The sequence below is a fragment of the Metopolophium dirhodum genome, chromosome 6, assembly GCF_019925205.1.
Source record: "Metopolophium dirhodum isolate CAU chromosome 6, ASM1992520v1, whole genome shotgun sequence".
Lineage (NCBI taxonomy): Eukaryota > Metazoa > Arthropoda > Insecta > Hemiptera > Aphididae > Metopolophium > Metopolophium dirhodum.
This window is the reverse complement of record NC_083565.1, coordinates 20,382,752-20,395,155: the sequence shown is the minus strand read 5'-3', so window position 1 is coordinate 20,395,155 and position 12,404 is coordinate 20,382,752.

Here is a 12,404-nt window from a genome sequence, read left to right as displayed (position 1 = left end):
TTGGAATTTCTACTTCAGCATAATATTTTCTGGTAGGAAAGTGAATCTAGTTGGTACTCTGGGAAGTTGAAAGAAAAAAATTCCCAGTGGTTTTTAAACGCGTCGGGAAAAACATATAACTACAAGTATGTTTATGGGTTTTCAGGATTTCGGTATACATTTGTAAATTTGTGAATTTTAAGAAACTATAAAACAATACCTGTAAAGGTCCCCACACACTGCGGCGGTGGCGGTTGCAGGCGGTGGCGGTAGCGGTTACGGCAAAATGAGTCCGGACACAATTTTACCGCCACCGCCAAGACAAAAGAATTTTACCGCCACCGCTGCAGTGTGTGGCGTCTTTAGTAGAGAAAATAAAAACAATTTATGACGAAAATAATTAAAGTTGATAGGTACAAGAATAAATAATACAGAAACAAAAAAATATTATAAGTGTGTCTGAAAGTATTCGAAATATATTCTGATAACTATTTTCATAAAGTACGTATTCGAGATCCTTTTAATTTTTTATAAGTATTCCAGTATTTATTCCAAATACTTTTTAAACTATTTTTCCATGTCTGACTACCTATATAGGGGCATATTTATTTTGGAAAAAATATGTAAAATAGTAAAGTATTTATCCAAACTTTGTTTTATCTCCAAACAATTTAATACTATAATTAATAATATAATGGGATGGGAATTGGGAATACATAATATTTACAATATATACTTATACATAAGCATGTATGCCTTTAATGTATACACTATATACATTGTATAACGTTGCGTTATAGTATTTACGCGTTACGTTTATAACTCGTACCGGGTGTAGATGATTACCAATTTTATTAAATTGTACATAATATGGTTGTAACTTGTAAATTAACGCATATTATACCTACGATTGTAATGGTGATATTACATTTAGGTATGCAGGTTACCGTGCATAATAATTATTATTATTATTAGTTATTAGTTATTACTTATTACCCTCAGCACACGATGTTTTCAACTATTATTATAGTTGTAGTCGGCTACTATAGTATAGCTACTTTATACATATACATTCATACAAACATACATACATACATACATACATACATACATACATACATACATACATACCTAAATATATTAATATAAATATAATATACAACGTATCTTACGAATATTAAAAATAACAAAACAGTTACTTCTATCTTCTTTTGTTTTTTTTTCTCTCACTCAGCTCGTCCTTTTAGGTTTATTGTAATTACATGCCACGTGGTATTCAGCAAACGTTTGATAATATACAATTTAACTTGTACAACGATTCCCCTAGCGCTAAACTTTTTTGAAGCAATTATTCTAAAAGCACGTAGCGTAATAATAATAATAATAAGCACGGAAGAAATATTATTATTCACATTCGAAACATGGCGATGTTTTGGAAGCTATATGAATTTCTCTAAACTCGCGGTTGCCGTATTTATTTACTTATTTATTTATTTATTTACACAAAATAAGACTAACGAATTTCACGTAATAATTTATTTACGATTTTCTTTTTCGTTTTTTCCCCGCGCGTTTTCTGGATACATATATAGGTAGGCGGTTTATAAAAACGAGCGCGATATTTTTTCACCATAATATTACGAGTACACCTATATATACAATGAGCATTTTACAAATTCTCCCGATTCCCGACGTACCTATATATTATGGTGTAAGTTGAAATATGACAAATCAACGTATCATTCAGTTTTGGAATTCCGTACCCCCAAAGACCACGGGGCTGCAGCGACCCGTAGTGCGGACACGGAAATATTGTCTGGAGACGTATACACAATACGCCTATAGGTGCCTACACAACTCTCGCTGCACATAAGTGTGTACAAATCATTAAACTTATACAGTTGTTTACTGCAACTATAAATCACAACGTCAACAAGAAGGGTGAGTAACTGCACGCGCGCGTGTGTGTATGTATATATATAAAATATATATTATGTATATTTCTTCGGACGACGAGATGGTGCAGTATATATACGAAACCCCTAAAAAGAACCCTCTGGCTGCAGTATAATATGTACGACGCTAATCACTATAGCATTAAATGTTGAAGTATACTTTATGAATATATATATATAATATATATATATTGATACCTCCTCTAGGCATAATATGCATTAGCGATTCCGCCGTGCTCTGCGCAAAGACTGTCAAAAGTAAAAAGTACAAAACATTTTTCGCACGAACGGATGACACAATTTATACGTCATATATATAAGCTGCACCAGTCGGTATAGTATATATATATATACAGCGTAGTCATGACGGGCTCGATCGAGTATATTATTATCCTGCACTTTCCAAACAAAACAATCAAACGCTTAAAAACATCGGGTGGGTATCAGATTATCCGAAACATGCGGGTTTTCAAAACAATTAAGTTTTCTTGTAAGTATACGTGAAAAAGAAAAGAAAACCAGTGACAATATTTAGGCATAAATGCCATGGCAAATCGATTCCGCCGCTAGCTATTATATGCAGCGTGTAGCCAATGCGCCGCGAGATAGTCCGCTGCTGTAATGTTATACGCGAAATATATTATAATAACATGGATACATTTCAACGACAAATTATGAAATTTGCAGTCTCAAAGGGACGAAAAGTTTTTGGCGTGCACGCTAAACGAAAGTATCGTAAATAGATTTCGATACGAGTCGATAGGTATAGGTAACCAATTAATTATATCGCCGAGAACGTACATAATACTATTATATTGCGGATACTTTGGTACTGGACAAAACATAGACTGACTATGATTACACTGATTGAAAATCAAAGTACGCACGTGATGCGCAGCCCGTACTTACACTTTTGACTTTTCGATAACAATATACGCGATTGATAACATAATTAACCGTGAAGAATATAACAAGCGGCGACCACCACTGATGCAGCTGTAATATTATAATAAAATATTAGATAATATTTATTTTATTTATTTATTTATTACGGGGGCAGTGAGCCCAATATAATGTACAAAAGTATATAAATTCAACCTAAGCGGGTGTTGCAGTCACCCAACTTTACAAGTAGCAATTTTATAGAGAGAATAGTAATAATAAAAAACACATGATATAGTATATAATGAGACATATAGATTTAAATTTTTAGGTACATAATAGTAATAATACAGTTTTTTTTTTTAATATCTAATAAACAAGTGAGGGTGCTCATTGCCAAGGCGCATCATCCAATCAATTGGTTGGTTTCTGCCGTAATTAGTAGTTATATATTATGGGTACTATAATACAGTCTACGAGTATGCTATGCCAACAGCCAATCCTCGGCTGTGGCTCTGTCAAAACACGTCTCCGTCCAGTCCCTACGAAACACGCATTTAATCGCATCAGATTAATGCATAATATATTGATATCATAATATTGTGTTTATTAAATATTATTATTATTATTATATCAAAAGTCGATGACTCGCTGTCTTGGTCCCTTTGCCGGACTGCGCGCAGTATCATTATAGTATCAGTATTATATAATACACAGTAGTTGGAAGTCGGACATGGTATGTTATTATACGGCTGCTGAAGTTTTGTATATAGTGAGTGCCATAAGCGTGCGCACGGGATAGTCGTGGTAGGCACTTGACTACACTGCGAACTCCCCCCGGCCCCCCTCAATATTCAATATTATATTACTATGATAATATCGATAGTCAATCATATAATACTTTTTTACTATGGTAAATGTAAATAAATTATGAGCTGGTTATACCCCATCCAAATTAGTTTTTATAACTTAGGTATGAATATGAATATTACATATGTTTTATACGTAACATGTGTGTGCGCGCGTTAATGTGTTATGTACTTATGTAGTTATGCATGACTACCTGCCAGAAATTCTGCGCACGCTTATGGTGAGTGCACATTTATAGTTTAAACGGAGGTCTGGGCAAATCCATCACTGCACGTGCCTATATGTACCTATTTATATATTATGTATGTCCCACGCTCACGTGTACTTCGGTGAATGATATATGTGTAATGTGTATACACCAATAAATATATATATTAGAATATATAAGAAACGCCAAAGGTTACCTAATGTTTGCAGCGGCACTGTGTATACACGTAATATATATATACATACGTATATACTATACAGCGTACGCAGTATGTACCGGGTGATTAATTTAACGTAGGACATTAATAGTATTCAAAAAGTATAATAATTAATGGTTTTAAAAGTATTTTTTCTACATGGTTTCATCAAGTATATATAGTTATAGAACAACGTTTTTATTAAATGATATTTTTTAATATTTTTTATCCTTATAATTTTTAGGTTTATAACTTTTTTTTAAACTGACAACATATAGAGTTTTAATTTCCTTTTACAGAGCGGAATATTTTTAACATAAAATCGAATTTAAGACACGTAGCTTATGACGTATAAGTATTTAATGTTTAGATAGTAGAGGACCAACAATTTGTGGGGTAATCGCGTACCACTCCACTCCACTCATTTAAACTTTAAATATACTTATAAGTTATAACTCATAAGCTACACGTCCTGAAATCGATTTTTATGTAAGTATCGAAACACTTGGAAAATTATTCTGCTTTGGAATATGAGACATAATATAAAATTATTTTTTTAAAACTGTATAATATTGATATGTCGTAATTCAAAGAAGTCAAAAACTTAAAAAAAAATGTCGTGGATAAAAAATAAATATATATTTTTTTTTAAACGTAACTACGGGTTTTTTTTTTCAAAAACATTCGTACCACTTGAAATAACGACTGTGTTCAATGATCCAAAAGAATCACCCGGTATATATATTATAATAACGTACACAATATATAGGTAATATATACGCATATATTATTATATTGTGTATAATAGGGCTATTACATCATAACGTCGGTCGGTGGTACGCGATACAATATAGCCTATACCAGCTACGTATTTTGCGTAATAATAATAATAATAATAATAATAATATAATATATTATTATAAATATAGGACCCCCGCGAGACCCACGTGCAGTGATGGGCACTATGGCGCGTGTATTATATTATTGCCATTTGCCAGACCTCCGCCGGTGAAAATAAAATACAATATTTGACTTTGACGTCGATTTGAGTGGCGCCGTTTGGATATAATATATTATTATATACCTGCCTCTAATAATAATAATAATAATAATAATAATAATAATAATTGTTGTTTGTTACGCAACGTGCGCTCGCACTATATTATATTATGCGGTGCACAATAATATCGCGAAACATCAACGGACTAATTGAATGGTATATTAACTGCTCGTTTGAATCCCGCCGAGCTTTGTGTTCGAATAGTGATACATAGTATTATTATTATTATGTATACGCGCACGTTATGCTCTGCGCCGGTATTAATTCGCAATAAACTTCTTGGAATATTATTATCCGCCCACGCGCGTGTAATTAGTTTGAATGTAAATCATCGGAACGTTTACGGAGAGTATATATAGTATGGTTTTAATCAAGTTATAGGTACGGCGGCGGAGTTCAAATAAAGAGCTTCAATAATTGATTTTGTTTATTTTGAGGACTTTTAGCCCGCAAATCATCTATAATAATTGTACTAACATTACGCAGCCCACAGGCCATATTATAATTCAAAACCAACTGCAGTAATCAACACCCGAATGTATAGACTATATATAGGTACCTATATAATGTAATATATTAATATTATAACCTACACCCGTTGTCCGATACACCCCCAGCATACCGTGTCTGACAGCGAATGAAACAAATCATTCGTCATCGTCTTATTTTCAGTTTTATGCTGTATTTGGATGTTTACTGGATTAAAAACCAACCCTTAAGGGATGGTTAAAATATGGGTCGTCGCACGCCGTCATTTTGATATCTTCTTTTCTCTTATTCTAATTCTTTATTCTTATTTTTTCTCTTCGCCGTCTACAATCAGATGGATAAAAACTTCTTTAAAGACAATCGCGTCAACACGTCACTGGTGCGAACAGAAAGCGCATGCAAAAATACAATGCGAAATTAACGCGATCATCGTTCAACCGTATTGCATTTCAATATGATCCAGAGACAGAATATTATCGCATTCCAGAGTATAATATATTATATAATATTATGACAATCAAATTTCAAATTTGTAAAAAAAAATTGTATTTAAAAAAAATAATACCAGATTATTTGTCCGTATTCTAAGTGGGTATACGTTATTATCTCATAGTCTCGCGTGTCACTTCGCCACTATTACGTGTGATGTTCAAAAAATTAGTACCAAGTATGAACTCAATACAGATATCAGGGTGTTGCACGAGATCAAATTTTGTATAAGAAATTCAGAGACAAGCGAAAGCGTACAAACATGCAAGCCACGCTAAATCATTAATAGTGACGTGCCTAGTTAGAAATTACCACTGATAATCATAATATATTAATATATTGAATCATGCAAAATTGCAAAATCGATTAAACCAATAAACTAATAAATTGGTACGACAACTACTATTATTGCCTTACGGAATAGTTTTGTATTGGCTGTAGTGTATGAAATTTAAGACTTGGCCTACCTTGGTGCCTGTATACAATGTAAAATGTTTTTATATTTTATTACATTACAACTACCTACCTACTTAATTACTACAGAAATAAAGTAAATCACATTATGTTCATACATGAATGTAACATAAAATAGCAATATACCTAAACAACAAGTTTAATGTTATATAGGGGTTGAGATATTATGTAATATGTTAAGTTATGTGTCATTGTACATACAATATGGCTGCATATGCGTTTGATGGGTGGGGGGGGGGGGGTGTACCCCCCTAAATTTAAATAAAATTTCTGTCTTTGTATACGTCTTCATCGTTGTACGTGTAAAGAATAACTGTAGAACAATAATATTATTAACTTACATCATATTTATTGGAAATGGTGATCGATGCTTCATGGTTGGCCAGCCAACACAACACCAGCCAATTCAAGAATTTATACTTTATACTTTTACTCCATCATATTATTATATAAAAACGTGGAATTTATTGTTAGTATAGAAGTTGCGTGCTATTGGCCAAAGTCCAATCGTCTTAAGTGATGAATCGACAATTTAAAATATAATATATTATACCATTTATACCTAGGTAGTTACCCAAACTAATATTGCTGACCGGACATCTGTTCGACGTCTAAACACAACTTAGTTAATAATATCATGCATCCTAAGCGGCTAAGCTATTAAACTATATTAATTATATTGAGAAAATTCTAACTGAAAATAGTATTTTTTTTTTTTTTTTGATACAATAAATTATTAAGTTTAATGGGTACGAAGTGTTTAAATAATAAAATAATTACGATCACACGGCGCCTTAGATAGGCTATCTGGGTACATTGTTGTCGTGCAGTCCGTATCTCTGGTATCTCACATAGTCACGTCATGTTCATATTTTGTTCATTTGATTTTATTTTGATGAAAATCGCAAGTGTTTATATTATACCGTCAGAGACATTATGAATAATACATATTAAACATGATGTATAGACATATGTAAGCAAATTAATAATAATCCATCTATAATACAACAGGTATAATTAGTATTATGTAACCGAAGTACCTACTCGTGAGCTTTCAGAAGGTTAAACTAGAATATAATGACTATATTATATAGATACTGCATGTAGAGCATAGAGTAAAGAATATAGAGGTACACTAGGTAGTATAATTATACCTGTACATTATTTTGCCTGATACATTTATTAATTTAAACTTAAACTATAAAAGTAATTTCGAGTAATTTTATTTGATTAGTATAATATATACATATATATTATATTGTATACTTACTCGAATTTACTTTTGTCTTATCTTGTAATGATATTGTTAGTCAAAAGTTTTGTTCTTACGTAAAGTTGTAAAGTATTTATAGGATATAGGAATATTTTAAGAAAGTTTATTAAGGTGAAACGGGCCTTTAATAAAATGCAGCCATTGGGTTGTACATACACATGAGTAGCCGTGTAGCCCGTGTAGGTAATTAAAGTATACTCATTCTAAGTGTTATTTAATTGCCATCTATTGTTTGGATTCTTTTTCATGTAACCTTACCTCTCGCACATTATAATAATATTAAATTATAATTCAAATCATATTCTGCACATTACTTCTAGGTAAGTGAAAATTAAGATACAATACAATACAATAAATTGTATATTATGATCTCAGCAGTAAGCCTGTGTTTATTTTAATTTAAATGATAGCTTAAGTGTATGCCATCGTTTTCTTAAAATGTTGTTATCTTTGTTGCTAAATTAAAATGTTAAACTTGAGCTTGAACATCCCAATTGGCTGTTTTTGATAACACAAATCCCATTCCACTTCATACAGACTTAGGACTGTCTCAAATAAAAGGTGTGATTAAAAATGTGTTGGTGGTTTTTTTTAAATTGTATATGCAAATTAAATCAAAAGGAATTTTTTGTTGTCGAATACCACCGGAGCCGTTTGGGAATTTACGAATCCGTGAAACCTTTTTCTGCGGGAACCGTTTGGACACCAACAAACAATGAATGGAAACCGTTTGGGTTGCACTAGAGATATGATAATGTAACGGTCAATGTTTAGTGATAAAATATTGTTGTTAAATTATTGTTGTCTGATTATGCTTATGTATTATGTAATAACCCCTAACATTTAGTTAGTACTCAAGACACTTAAAATACTTAATAGTATATTATATACATCAACATTGTCCATGTGCAGAGAGGCTAAACCCCCCCCCCCCCCTTGCCAAATTGCTATATTTTTATAAATCATCGAGAAAATTAAGTTTTAAATTTAATTACGGAAAACACCCGCGCTTTCTACAAGTATATATTAGATTATGCTAATACAGTATATTACATTATGGTTATACATATGTACCTATATAAATTATTAAATATACATATACTATACATGTTGTTTATTTAAAAAATTATAACAGTCATTATTTAGGAAACTATAATAAAATTTTTGTTCTCTTTTTAAACAATTTATCAAGACACGTAAAATGATTACATTATGCATATAACTACTATTATTTTTTAACCATTATATTTATTTGTTTGTTAAAAGGTAAAAACTATACTATCGCCTTTTAATTATTGTACATATATGGCAATCGGCAAACTATATTATTAATTTCATCCGAGTTCGTCAAAGTTTAAATGTTAATTGATAAAAAAAAAACCTAAGTGTATATTATTATATATTCGTTCGGTATTTGTTTTTTATACCTTCGTCAATACATTTTCAATCATTTATTGTTCTGCTCCGGGCTATCGAATATAATAGGCAGTAATTTAAAAACCAAAATATAGGCAAAGATTGAAATTTCATCCACAAACACAATGGTGAAAAAAATAAGGGCAATATATAACAAGTTATTCCGAAAAGAAAATGTTAAAAAGCAATGAATATTTCTGTGACGGATATTTTTTGAAAGAATCACCCTGTATCTACTACATAAATATACCTAATATAGGATATCTACTGGTCAAATTATATCGTGTCTACTACTACAGCAACACAGTGGCTTACTAGGTGCTTACTAGCTTACTTACCGGAACAAATAGCCAATTGGATTTGCTGAACTCCGAAGAAAACTAAAAAACCTACACAAGTTTTTTTTCTTACCTTATTTTGACTCTACGACTGTATGCGTGTATATATTATGAAACATAATATTTGTCTAGTGTATAATATATAAGTAGGTAGATATATAATAATATACAAGGAATCCTATTTACATACCTTTATGCATAGTAAGACGTTTCATATTGGAGAAAAGCCCACTTGACAACCCTTGTAATTCGAAGGGCGTGTATTTCTTGTGCGAAAGATCTATTTCGGAGACACACCGATGTCACACAATAATTCCACCGCGGTCATTATGCGCGTTTCGGTTTACATATTATTACCTACGAATGGCGTAAGCAAAACGACAACATTATAATATAGTTTCGCAGAGCGTAATCTCTCTATAGGTATATATATATATACATAGTGAATATATCAGTGTATATATGTTTATATATGTTTATATATATATATATATACACTGAACACAACAAATATATATTATACGGTACTCCGTACCCTATATATTGGATCTATAACTTCCTCGAGTGTATATTTTACAATGCAATGTACATCGTCCGCGTGTGCGTCACGATCGAACCACACTCAAATTAAAATATTATATACTATACATATTATTATACAGAGTGTTTCACCGTGTTTATTCTTGTATACTACACACACGTCAACCTACTGACAATCATTTATATATCATTTATAGGTACGTAATTGTACACGCCTATGATCCACCTCCTATGTAAGTAATTTTAAAACTATTTTAAATTTTAATATACTTAAGAATACGTGATATTTATCCGTACATAATAATATATTATATATTTACTGTCTGACAGGCCATTGAAGTTTGATGAATATCTGGGTAAAAACAAAACTGTGGCGTCTTGCGGAATTAATAATTATTAGAGTTAAAATACCTACCAATTATTATCAAATTTTAAGAGAAGAATATTTTCGAGTAATAGATAAATAATAATATTCACAATATTCTGGTATATGTACCTGACTTCTTCGTTATTCAATATGTTAGATAAAAATAATACTCTATTATCTCGAAAATATATTATAGGTACTCTTCAAATTCAGTAAATAGTAATATAGTGGTGTTTAAACTCTGATACTATTATAGTATTATCTAGACGCCACTATTGAGAATATGGTACGCAGTAATATAGTATATGGTATTTTGGTATATTAATCATTAGATAGACCGAAACAGCTAATATCCTTCACTTCCTCTTAATGAAAAATGAAAATCCGTAGTTCAATTTTTAAAATATTCACTTATTGTAATATTTGAACAATATTGAGAATCTAATAAAAATTTTTCCAAAATCACGTTTTATGTTAAATACAAAAACGTAATTTAGTGTTTACCTGGAGTCTGGACAAACACGGTGAAACACTTTAAACAATTGTATAAACTTTAGAACTAAGTTATAATATTGTGAACAAAATTTGTTCAACAAACTATATAGGTACACAATAATATACGTAGACGATTATAATTTGACGACTTTATTAATGTTAAGATCTCAATAAAGGTAAAATAAAAAATAAAATAATATAAATTTGACGTGTAGCGGATATAAAAACGGATATAACAGATATAACAACGGCAAAAAACGTCTAACTATATATCTAGTATCTACCTATCACCTAGTATATCGGCTGTCATTATAATCATTAATCATTATTTCGTCGAATTATTATTATTGAAAAAACTAAGTGAAACAATTGTTGAATCACATACAATGTACCTAGTTAACTATATTATAGCTATACACAGACATACAGTATAATATGTATGAATGAATGATACACGAGTATACCAGTAGCGTCCGCGAGGATTTTAGTTCGGTTAGGGTTTTACCTGAGTAAATAATTAACATTATATTTTTCTAAACAGTTTTTATATAACAAATTATAGTTAATCTCATATTTACTATTTAGTCTACATTTACAGTATTTAACCTGATCATCAATATAGCGCCTCTTCGGCCAGTATAATAAACGTGGTAATAATCGATGATCGATGATACACCATCGATTATGGGTAGACGTTTAGCAATGTTCTAAATCAGCCAAAAAAAAAAACCGAAACTATGATTATCGACGTCGTTGTCATGTTCAACAATTTATTTTATATCTATTAAAAATTACAAACAATTGATCTGTGTGTACCAAAATGGTGGTAAATAAGATTTTTTGTAGATAAAAATAAATTTTGGGGGGGTCAGAACCCTAGAACCCTACCCCTGCGTACGGCACTGCAAGTATAGTACAAAATAAATAGCTCAGGTTTTTTGTAAAAATGGGAATAATAATAGTAATAACGTTTTATCCGCTGCAGCAGTTTGGACATTGATCGGTCATACGAGTCGGGTGTATCAAATAACTAATGGCAAACGGGTATAAAATCCTACCCTAATATGTCAAACGGTTTTCACCGTTTTAGGCATAGTAAAAAAATATAACGCGAGAGCCACACACGACTTTATATAATATTATACATTATTATAGGGTGCTCGTTCTCGCGTTGTCGTTAATTTTTTTTTTTTTTTTGTCAAGCTCAAAGTATACAATTTAAAAACAAAAGTCTCTCGCAAGACAATTTATTTTCACGCGTATGTTTAAATGTGAATATTAAATGACATGTTTTCAAATATCGCGGTGTGCCGCAATAATAAAATATCGTTACCGATGATCGATGACTGCAGCCCACACTCCGCGGGGGTATT